Here is a 12,381-nt window from a genome sequence, read left to right on the forward strand (position 1 = left end):
GGCTCTACCAGGGAACTGGATTAGGAAATCCAGGAGACCTTTAGTCTAGAAACAGATGACTCTGTGAAAGCAGACTTCTAAGCCAAGTCCTGGCTATAAAGAATTAATTATGGGGCTTCCCTGGTGGCGCAGTGGTTGCGCGTCCGCCTGCCGATGCAGGAGAACCAGGTTCGCGCCCCGGTCTGGGAGGATCCCACATGCCGCGGAGCGGCTGGGCCCGTGAGCCACGGCCGCTGAGCCTGCGCGTCCGGAGCAAAAAAAAAAAAAAAAAAAAAAAAGAATTAATTATGTAGGACTGACTGTAACTGATATAAGGGGAATTTAACTATAGTTAATGTTATGTTTTTTCATGGGCATATTATAAAAAAAATTTCTTTCTCCTTGGCCTATTTCTTCTTATTTATTTACATTTTTATTTTTGGCTGCATTTGGGTCTTCATTGCTGCGCATGGGCTTTCTTAATGCAGGGAGCAGGGGCCTATTCTTCGTTGCTGTGCGCGGGCTTCTCATTGCAGTGGCTTCGCTTGTTATGTAGCACGGGCTCTAGGAACGTGGGCTTCGGTAGTTGTAGCACGTGGGCTCAGTATTTGTGGCTTGTGGGCTCTAGAGCACAGGCTCAATAGTTGTGGTGCACGGGCTTATTTGCTCCGTGGCATGTGGGATCTTCCCGGACCAGGGCTCGAACCCGTGTCCCCTGCACTGGCAGGTGGATTTGTAACCACTGTGTCACCAGGGAAGCACTCCTTGGCTTATTTCTAATCATCAGTTTAATAGGCCACATTTGTGCAAATTGAAATAAAACTCTATTTGAATGTTGTCTTGCCCCAACCAACCCTCTCAGAATTTGGGAAAAAATACTTATGGAAAATCTTAAGAGAGTCTGATGATAATCTAATGGTCATTATCAGAACTTAAAAATAGTTAATGTATAGAAAATAGTGATTGTATATTGATTAGCTTTGTTTTCTAGACTAATTAGGTAAATGGTCAAATACCATAAACAATATTTTTCATGGCAATGTAGTTATTTGCATTGGTTCCATAAGAATCTCTTCTTTTTTCCACCAAAATTTAATTGGAGGAACCAAAATTTGTAATCAGGATTATCCCAGAAATGTCATATTTAAAAGTAAACTCATTACAGAAAGTAGATTAGAAGTTACCAGGAACTGAGGGGAAAGTGAGATAGGAAGTTATTGCTTAATGGGTACAGTTTTTATTTTGGGTGATGAAAAAGTTTTGGAAATAAGTAGTGCTGATCGCTGTACAACATTGTCAATGTGATTAATGCCATTGAATTGTACACTTAAAACTGGTTAAAATGGCAAAGTTTTGGTTATATATATTTTTCAACAATAACATTTTTAAAAAATATATCTTTAAGTGTAGTAAGGCTATTATAAGGAACAGGCCCATTTTCCAGTTTTGGAAACAGTGCTTCAAAGTCCTTCCAGGCAACTGGTCTGATATCTACTACTAAATGACCAAAATAATATAATTTCATAACAAGTTTGATGTCATTTATTCAAGGGAAAACAATCCATAGATTGGGAGATGCAGTGCCTCAGTGAGGCACTCTTCCCAAGGGATTTTGGGCAGGAGTGAGTTTATAAAACTCATGTTAGAAGCTTTAGTGAATTAAAAGCAGCAAGGCAGAAATAAGACCTGATTGGCTAAGAGGTCAGGGATTTCCTGGTAAGGCTGGCAGATCCTATTCTCTGGGGTAAGGTGAGCTAGCTAAAGCTGAGTTGGAGGATTGTGATTGGTATATGTTAGGTTTCCTAGACAGTGAGGTGGATCCTATAAGTGTGGGCAGACTTAAGTTTCGAATTGTAACATGCTGCCTGGCCAGGAGGGCAGCCTCCATTTCGTGGGTTCAGATATACAACTTTCCTTTATCACTACTCTAGTATTTATAGGCTCATAAGCCTTAGAGGTGGTAAAGAATGTCATTTCCTGGCAGACCAGGAACGTTGGTAAACCTGGGACCTCTCAGACAAAGAGACACACACCTGTAGGCAGTACCTGGTAAAGTAGAATGAGATGGTATTTCCGGCACTACAAAAGGAACAATAAGTATGACTGTACAGTAAGTCCCCTACATATGAACCTTCAAGTTGCAAACTTTCAAATATGAGAACATGTATGCCAGCCCCTGTATGCCAGCTGTTGTGCTGTACTACTGTACTTTTCAAGGTACTACTGTAAGATTAAACATGTTTTTCTCATTTTTTTGTTTGTTTTTTATGTATTATTTGTGTGAAAAGTATTATAAACCTATTACAGTATAGTATTATATAGCCGATTGTGTTAGTTGGGTACGTAGGCTAACTTTGTTGGACTTAGGAACAAATTGGACTTACGAATGTGCTCTTGGAACAGAACTTGTTCATATGTAGGGAACTTACTGTAGTCTTTAGAAAAGTTCCAGACAGAAATTAACTCTTTAACCTTAATATTTTATCACTTTTTTCTGTTAAACATGCAATAAGATGTATTAATCATCACTTTTCATTGCATCTGAAAAAAATAAAGAGATGAAACTAGATCAGAGTACCAAATTAATTACACCGAATCAGAAAGTCATAGAACAGACTTACTCAGCTAAAATGCAGGTTCCTGATGCAGGATCTTGACCACAGGGACATTTGGAACAAATGAAAGTGAGATTTCACAGTTTACCCTCTTCTGACTTGGCGGACATATCAGGTCACTGAAAAGCTTTAAATTTCCAAAGGCCTGCATTCCAAGAGATAATCCATGAATCACAGGACAATTCTAAACCTTTGACACTCCAAGATAAATTACTATTATTTCCTTATCAAAGGCAGGAAGTTTGGTTCTTCATCAAAACAAACCCAAAATTTATTCAATCAGAATTTTGTCCACTGTTGTTTATTTTCAGCTATAATTACAATCTTTGTTGATTATATTATGTATAATACTTTATTGCAAATAAAACAAAACAAGACAAATAAATCATACCTCACGGTGGTCAAAATGTCTACTTTTTTTTTTTTTTTTCTCTTTTCACTCTAGGACAGCAAATGCTGTGACTTTGTATAAACCTGGTTCATTTCATACTGGTGAAAATAACTTTTGGTGATGCATACTTTATAAAGCATACAATCACCCTCTTTGGGTTTCCATAAAACCTACGAAAATGTAACTTTGTTCCAGACTTTTTTGTAGCTGGCCTCATATGTCATACCTTTGTCTTTTTTTTTTCCCCTCAGATTTAGACTCTAGGCATATACTAACTCGAGTGGCCTGTTTTATATGAGGTGATATTTTAGCTTCAGTCTTCTTCATGGCTTTGATCTTACATTTTTCCTTTTAAAATAATTTAGTTCCTTTGGAATCTGAATATTTCAAAGACTCAAGGTTTTCTACAAATAACTTTCCTCTGATTTCAATTTCAGATTTTATTTTCTTTTTTTGCGGCATAAGGTAGGGGTTTTAAATTTAATGCAGTTTTTATATCTTTCTTCCTTCAAGAAGCAAGCCAGTTCCCCCCTCCTCCACCTCCCCATCCCACCAGCCCCCTGTGGAAAAGAGTCAGCATTTCCTGTTAAGAAAATGTCAGCGTTACTGATGAATTCACTCTTACAATGTATAGCTTAAAACTGGCAGAATAAAATGCAGAGTAGAAAAAATTTGAATTGTCACAATTTTAATCAAATAATGAAACTGAGCAGGACCCTGTGGGCCTCCTGGGCATGGAAGCTTTTCTGTGTCCCCAGTTCCTTGTTTGTAGGTAACAGACTCCAGCCTCCATGACCTTCCCTGAGTCCCAAAGGGCAGATTTGAAGAGTTGCTAATCAGGGAAGGGAGAAGATGCAGAGACAAGGAAGGAGAAGTCAAGAAACCTAGTGCAGCCTTGGCAGGTCCTGGTTCACCTCAAGGAATAAACATAACAATGTCTTTGAGTGCTTCTGCAGGAACTAAGGCCTCCCCCCAACCCCCACCAGATGGAAGATGGTAACTTCAGGCTGAACACAAGATTCCTGTAATACCACCCTGTTTCCTCGCCACCAGCCAATCAGCAGAGTCACACACCCTGCAGCCCTCACCCTAAATTTTGCCCATAAAAAATTCTCCCAGAAAACCCTCAGGGAGTTCAGGAGGTTTTGAGTTGAAGCCACCTGTGCTTTTCGCTTGGCCCTGCAATAAACCTTTCTCTGCTCCAAACTTTGACATTTTGGTTTGTTTGGCCTCACTGTGTGCTGGGCACACGAGCTTGTGTTTGGTAACAGACTCACACTGGAAAAGGTAATTTAGAGGTAAATGACTTTAAACTGAACTTGGGCTTGTCTAGACCAGAATAGGGGCTAACTCCCCGGTAGGACTTTACTTGCTGGGCTCTGTTTTCAGAGGTGAAGGTAAAACTGACATGCTTCTGGATTCTCCAGTTTGCTTCTGCATCTTAGATGTGTACTTTGTGGTTCTGACTCTTAGAAGATTACAGAAGTATGTCAATCTGATTACTTTCCCCTAAAGAGTATCATTCAGGTGACACATCAGAATAGTGAAGTTCAGCAAGGCTGATTAACGTCTGATTGATGACCTCTTTCTTCTCCCACCTCCACCTCATCTCCCTGCCCACAGGAAATTCAATCAACTGTCACCCTGTGGATGACAGCTGTAGTGTGTTTATCTGAGTAGTTGATTAATGGTTATGAATTCAGTACCTGGATGGTAGTCAGTTCCACCTTGGTATAAATTGTTCAAGGAAAGTGATGTGTTTCTGCATAAAAATACTGGTATGTATGGTTAACTCCAAGAACCACCCTTACATTGAGTTCTTGTCATCTTGCAATAGTGGTGATGAGGCAGGAGATAGATGGCCCCTGGTACAAATGGTTTGAGTTAGTTCCCTATGGACCAATACTCTGAGACAAGAATAACAAGACAATTGAGAGAACAGGCTGGGCCCTGCCTAGATAGAAAATAAGAGACCACATATTCCCCATTCTCGAAGTCAGGAGACCTCCCCGACTACACATGCACAGAAAGGTTCCTTGGAGGTCAAAAGGGGAGTGATGCCAAGTGATGATGTCAAGTTTACCCATAGGCCTCTTTGGTAGAATCCATCTTGGCTAAGAGAGGCATGGGCACACATGGGAAAATCCTGAGATATACCAAATATGCATTTTGAACCAGGCAAATCAGAATGATTGGCCAAAGGAAACATGGAAGAAATGCTCCATAAAAGTGATTCAAATTGCCACAAGGGTGCGACTATCTCTCTGAGCCTGCCCATGTGTCTATCCACAAGTACGGTACTCTTTTTTTTCTCCTAATAAATACTTTACTTGTTTCACTACTTTCTGTCTTTGTGAGAATACTTTTTCTGCAAAGCCGTAGGGCCAGGGCCTTGTCACTGACCACTTGTCTAGTGACTCGGATTCAGTGCTCTCACCACCACAACCCGACATCGGTCTCTGGCCGGGAACTGAAAACCTGCTTCAAGCTGCTGCAGGCTGAGGCCACCCGAGATCAGTGACACATTTATCTCTGAGGTAGTTGATTCTTCTACTCATCTAGGAATAAATTTTAAGTCCAATACAAAAATCTATTATCTGGCCCAGCTCTTTTGACAATTGGTCCATCAGGGTTCCACCAGAGAAACAGAACCCTTGTAGGATATATAGATAGATTAAATCATCAGAAACTCTTATTAATGGAGATGGCATGGACTTAAACCTGCAAAGCAAACCTTACTTTTGTTTACCATACTTTTCCTGGTCACCTACTTCATAACTAGCTTCCCCTACACCCTTTTCTCCTTTGTCTTTAAACTAAAGATAGTACTTAAGCCTGAATTCTAAGCTAACTCTGAGAGTTACTCATTTCTCTCTGGGTATCTACCACATATACTCCAGGTAGATGTGTTACTAAACTTCTGTTTGATTTTCTCTTGTTAATCTGTCTTTTGTTACAGAGTTCCCAGCTGAGAACTTAGAAGGGTAGAAGGAAAGTTATTTTCTTCTCCTCTAAAACTAGATACTACATGCTTGCCAAAATAACACTTAAAACTGACTATCACAACAATCTTCTTGTCATATTTGGTAACAGACTACTTTAGTAATCTCAAGTTCACTGTTGGGTCCAGACTTCTGTGGGTGAGGCTCTCAACCAATGGAGCAAAATCCAGAACAAAACCTTGACCTTTTTTCAAGATGCTTTCCCTTATTTCACTTATTTAGTACTTGTTATGTACTAGGCAGAGGGAAGGAAGAATAATTTTGCCTGTAACCTTCTAAGTTCTTGGCTGAGATACTCCTGTAATAAAAGACAGATTAACAAGAGAAAAACAAACAGAAGTTTAAAAGCATGTATACCTCATATTTACATGGGAGATATGCAGGAAAAGTGAGTAAAACTCTCTGAAATGGCCCAAGTAACCACCTTAAACACGACCTGCAGTAAAAGACAAAAGAAAGATGTTGGTGGGGCAGTGGGTGTGAGGGGAGGCCAGTTAAAGGAAGTTATCAGGAAAAACAGTAAAAAAGGGTAAGGTTGTTAGTCAGAGGTAAGTTCCCTTCTTCTCCATAGATAAGAGTTTCTTGTGATTTAGAGTATCCTTCTCTTCCTGGTACAGAGAGGGAGACACAAATGGAGATTTCCTTTATAAATGTAAATTTCCCTTGCAAAAAGGTAACTTCTACCCTGTTTTCAGAGCTTCTCCTGTGTCTCCTGTGTTTCTTAAAATAATCAGCTCAAAAATAATCCTTATGGAAAAGAGGCATATTTGGGAATGGCATAGTTCCATTTCACAGGTGTATTTCTAAGCACATTGTAACTAGATAATTATTTAAGCAACTTGATAATGCCTTGAGATGGGTTCTTTTATTTGTCCCATTTTACATATTGAGTTACTGAGAGGTTAAGCAACTTGCCTAAGATGCAGAACCAAGATCGAATCCAGAGTCTTGCTGCAGAGTGAATGTACTTACAATTATGCCATGCTGTCCTTTGTGGGTTCAAATGGATTCCAATTTCTTAAGAAGTTGGGTGTATGAGGAGGTTGAGGAACTATTAATTTCCAGTCATCAATCTTATGACAAAATTTAAAACTATTTCCTTAATTTTTAAACTTAGGTAGTCAGCATAGCATTGGCTCAGGCATTCTCCTCATTTTACCACTTTCACTCTCATATTATATTCATTATAGCTGTTTGGGGATTGGTGATATTTGATGAGCCATCATATTTGTGTTTCTGTCAGCACTTGTTACCTGTTACCATTGTTCCAACAGTCTCATAGTCATGGAAGACTATGCTCTAGCCTTAGGTCTAACTAGGCTAGGTTAACTAGGTTTAATTAGAAGTTCAGATAATTACCATATCTTAGGTCAACATCTTAGATAACAAACTCTCCTCTGCCCCTCACATAAATGTTATATATACAGCATTCTAGGAAACACATTCTTTTTCCTGCTCAGGGAGTCATTGTGTAAAACTATGGAAGTTCAATAGAGAAAAAGTAATTTTATGACGTACCAGCATTCTTACAGAAGAGTCCTAGACCAGGAGACGTGTTTTTGTGACAAGTTCATGATTTCCACAAATTTAGACACAAGCAGGAGCTTTTGTTCATTTAATGTAAACTTCTTCTGGAGAGACTCCTCATTTATTCATGAAGATAGACCCCTGGTGGTTTGGTCTCACGGTGTGTCAGTCGCTAAAGAATTTTGAGAACTGGAGATGTGCCTTTTTGAGATTATGAGAGAAATGATTTGTTTAGAAATTCAGAAATGATTAAAGACCTGGGAGACCAGGTCAGATAATGGCTTCCATGAGGAGGGTAGAAGGGAGAACCTCAAACAAAAGTTTTATGAGTTAGTACACTCTCAGGAAGCAAATAAGAACAAAACAAAACAAAGAAAAAACAAGATGAGAATTAAAAGTGAAATATAAATGGGAGGGAAAAATGTGGGACATAGAGTTAACAGAAAGAAATAAAATATTGCTGATCTAAAATGTTGTGTCCGTTATAGTTACATTAGTAAAGGATGTCAGAATGAAGACCAACCGTAAGAAAAGATATTTGGTTTTGGTGAGAAAATAGACAATAGGGACACTTTTGGGGGGAGAGTTTGTGTTGTTGTTATTGTTTACTGACTTATAGGTTTGGAGAGAAATATAGAAAAGTAAAAGAAGAAAATCATCCACAATTCATCTATTCCAAGTAACTTTTAATATTTTTTTACTTTTATTCCAAAGTTCTTTCATGCATTTTATGAAATATTTTTCCTTCAGTGTAAATGCCATTGATTATAACAGCAGCATTAATTTAATAATACATTTTCAGAAAACAAAATTTTTAAATGACCATTTTAAATGTACACAAATGAATTGGATGAGGATATGTGATAATTGTAGTCATAATTTATATATACATTTGAATCCTGTCCTGTTCAATTAACATTTGTAGAATAATTATTTTTCATAGCAATAGAAACTCATAATGGTCCCTATTTTAACAGCTGTTTGTAATTCTACCTTGTGGATTTACTGTATTTATTTAACTTTCCACCATAGTTGGCAAGTAGTTTGATTCTAACTCTGTCATGGTTATATTTGTGCATGAATCATTTTTGTGTCAGATTATTGTCTCAAGATAGATTTGTGGTAGTAACATAATTAGGTTGAAGAGTAAGAAAATATTTATGATATTTGATGTCCATTGCCAAATAGCTTTCTAGAAGAATTTATAACGAAGTTTTGTAACAGTGTCTAATGGGAAACTTTTTAAAATACCAATTTGTTTCTCAAATTGTGTAGGGATCTTGCTAGCAAGACATGATGTGGTGAGGACATGGCAACTCTCTTTTGTAGTTGAAAGGGAGTATACTTAGACGAGCTAAATTTGTCTTAGTTTTTCCACTTTTCTGAGACCCTGAACATCATTTAACATATTTTCAGTTTTTTCACATGTAATATAAAAATAATTTTTTGTCTGCCGGATTTACAGAGTACTGTACTAATCAAATATTTGAAACAATTTTGAAAGTGCAAATTATTAATTCAAATAGAATAAAATAAAGGGGTTTTATAATACAGTATAGTATAGATACTAATCCAGGCCCTGGCAATTGGAAAATTTTTCATTAGATTTAGATCATCAGAGATTTTTGGTTTATTTTGGACGGTGTCAGAAGAAAATAAATCTATGTTACTTGAAAATTTTGGGCTGCTTCCATTTTCTCACATAATGCAGAATTTATTCACTTTATATCTAATATTGCGTTATTTTAACAATTCCAGTATATGGCAGACCAGCTTAGATTTGTTCTGGGGAATCCAATTGTGTAACAGTTGTGGAAAGGGGAAGATGATGTGATCACACTGCCAGGAACTTTTAATTTTTTTCTGTGGGAAAGAAAAGAATTATAGCTAGTACATGTGAAAGCCAAAGATAAGCTCTATGTGTGTAGGGGAGAAAAAATGTTTCCTTCTTCCCTTCTAGGTCCTTTGGCTGGTCTAATAATTAAATTGATATAAGATGGATTAACAGGGGAAAAAACACATTTTATTATGTACTTATGGGAACCCACAAAGACATGAGACTCAAAAGTAGTCAGGCAATTTAGGCTCCTAAGCCATCCTGAGCTCAGGAATGGGATAGGGGCCTGGGGCTTCAAAGGAGAGGAGGGGAACTCACAGGGCAATAAGGACATGAGATGTTTGCTAATTAGATGTTTGTCCTGCCATACAGATAAATCTTTCAGATTAAAAAAAAAATTGTCTCTGATATTAGCTCTCTTTCTGGTACATGTCTCCTATCTAAATTCTTTTATAAAGGCTGTTAAGAGAGGTAAAAAGCTTGTTCTGAGTCTACTGGGTCTTGATTGCCTTCAGGTCAAAATAACCCACATGCCAATGTGGCACAAATTTGGGATGGCATATTCTGCTTCCCTTCACAGGTCAGGTTAAAAAAAATAATTGAGCATATGGTAAAAGGAGATATTTTACATGAAAGAAAGAAAGGCAGGCTAGTGTCATCCATTTAATTTCTCTTAAAATTTTTTTAAAAAACTTTATTTTATATTGGAGTACTGTTGATTAACAATTTGTGTTAGTTTCAGGTGTACAGCAAAGTGATTCAGTTATACGTATACATGTATCTATTTTTTTTTTCAAATTCTTTTCCCATTTAGGTTATTGCAGAATATTGAGCAGAGTTCCCTGTGCTATACAGTAGGTCCTTGTTGGTTATCTGTTTTAAATATAGTAGTGTCTTAATGTCATCCATTTAAATTGCATGTTATGTTCTTTCTCTCAAATTACTGAAAACCAAATCATGACAAGGAAATAATGATAAGGAATAAATAATGATAAAGAATAAATAACGATAAAGAATAAATAATGGTAAGGAATGAATCCTCAGACTGAAGAGAATGAAAATATGGGGAGAAAGGAGCTGGGGTGAGAATAGGGAGGATGAAACAACTGAGGTACTTGAGGTGACACAGGAGGGCAATAAGCAGGGGAAAGAGAGTTCTTGCTGAAGAAAGGAGACAGAATTTTAAGTTGTAAGGAAGTGGTATTGTCTGAAGTCCACAGAAGAAGAAAGCAAATGTGGCAGGGTGCACCTGAAGATTGTAATGGGAGAAGATCCAGCACAATAGAAATAATAGAATAGTATAGGTAGAACCTAAGCAGACAGAGAAAAACAAGAGAATAAAGGAAACTCAGAAGCTGCATTACAAACAAAATAAATGTATATGATCTGGTCATGGGGAGCATACCATAAAAAATCAAAAGGCTGGATATTTAGTTATTAAACTTTGAAAGAAAAAAAGCAGATGGCTTTCATTCAAGGAAACTAAGGTAAGAAAATGCTCGAATATAAAGAACAAAATTGATTTTCTCTGAAGAGACAGGATTGGGGGATTTTATATTTATTGCTCGGGAAAAAACTTACTAGAAGCTAGCCAGAAGTGTCATTAACACATTCAGTGAATATCCAAAAGACATAGCAGATGAAGGACTGCTATCCAAAGCATACAAGCAATGCTTAAAATTAAGCAATAAGGAAATGAACAACCTGATTATAAAATGGGCAAAAGATCTTAAGAGACACTATACCAAAGAAGATGTATAGATGTCAAATGAGTATACGAAACAATGCACAAGAACATTATATATCATGAGGGAACTGCCTATTAAAATAACGAGATACCACTACACACCTGTTAGAAGAGTGAGTATCCAAAACATTGACAAGAGCAAATTCTGGCAAGCATGTGCAGCAAGAAAGTTCATTCTTTGTTGGTGGGAATGGAAAATGGTACAGGCAATTTGGAAGACAATTGGCAGTTTCTTACAATATTAAAGGTACTCTTACCGTATGATCCTCACACTTGGTATTTATTTACCCAAGTGAGTTGAAAATTTATCTCCACACATAAACCTGCACTTGGATGTTTATAGCTGCTTTATTCATAGTTTCCAAAACTTGGAAGCAACCAAGGTAGTCTTTTCATAGATGAATGAATAAATCAATAGCAGTAATCCAGACAATGGAAGCAGTTTCATCACTAAAAAGAAATGAGCTATTAAGCCATGAAAAGACATGAAAAAAGTTAAACGAGTGTTATTAAGTGGAAGAAGCCAATCTGAAAAGGCTGCATACTGTATGATCCCAACTATGTGACATTCTGGAAAAGGCATGGAGACAGAAAAAACATCAGTGGTTGCCAGGGGTTTTAGGGGAGGGAGGTATGAATAGGCAGAGCATAAATAATTTTTAGAGCAGTAAAACTATTTCATATGATAATATAATGGTGGATGCATGAGATGTACAACACTAAGTGAAACAATGTAATCTATGGACTTTGGTTGGTAACAGTGTATCAATGTAAACATTGATTGTAACAAATGCACTGCTCATGCAGAATTTGATAGTAGGGAAGGTTTATATGTGAGAGGGCAGAGTGCACATGGGAACTCTCTATACTTTCTACTTTACTGTGAATTTGAAAAATAAAGTCTTAAAAAAAAGAGACCCTTTCAATGAGCCATTTTACTTAAAAAACAACTTTATTTATTTATTTTTAATTTTTTAATAAGTTTATTTTATTTATGGCTGCATTAGGTCTTTGTTGCTGCATGCGGGCTTTCTCTAGTTGCGGGGAGAGGGGGCTACTCTTGGTTGAGGTGCATGGGTTTCTCATTTTGATGGCTTCTCTTGTTGTGGAGCTTGGGCTTTAGGCTCATGGGCTTCAGTAGTTGTGGCCCATGGGCTCGGTAGTTGAGACACATGGGCTTAGTTGCTACGTGGCATGTGGGATCTCCCCAGACCAGGGCTCGAACCTGTGTCCTCTGCATTGGCAGGCAGATTCTTTTTTTTTTTTTTTTTTTTTTCAATTTT

The sequence above is a fragment of the Physeter macrocephalus genome, chromosome 1, assembly GCF_002837175.3.
Source record: "Physeter macrocephalus isolate SW-GA chromosome 1, ASM283717v5, whole genome shotgun sequence".
NCBI lineage: Eukaryota > Metazoa > Chordata > Mammalia > Artiodactyla > Physeteridae > Physeter > Physeter macrocephalus.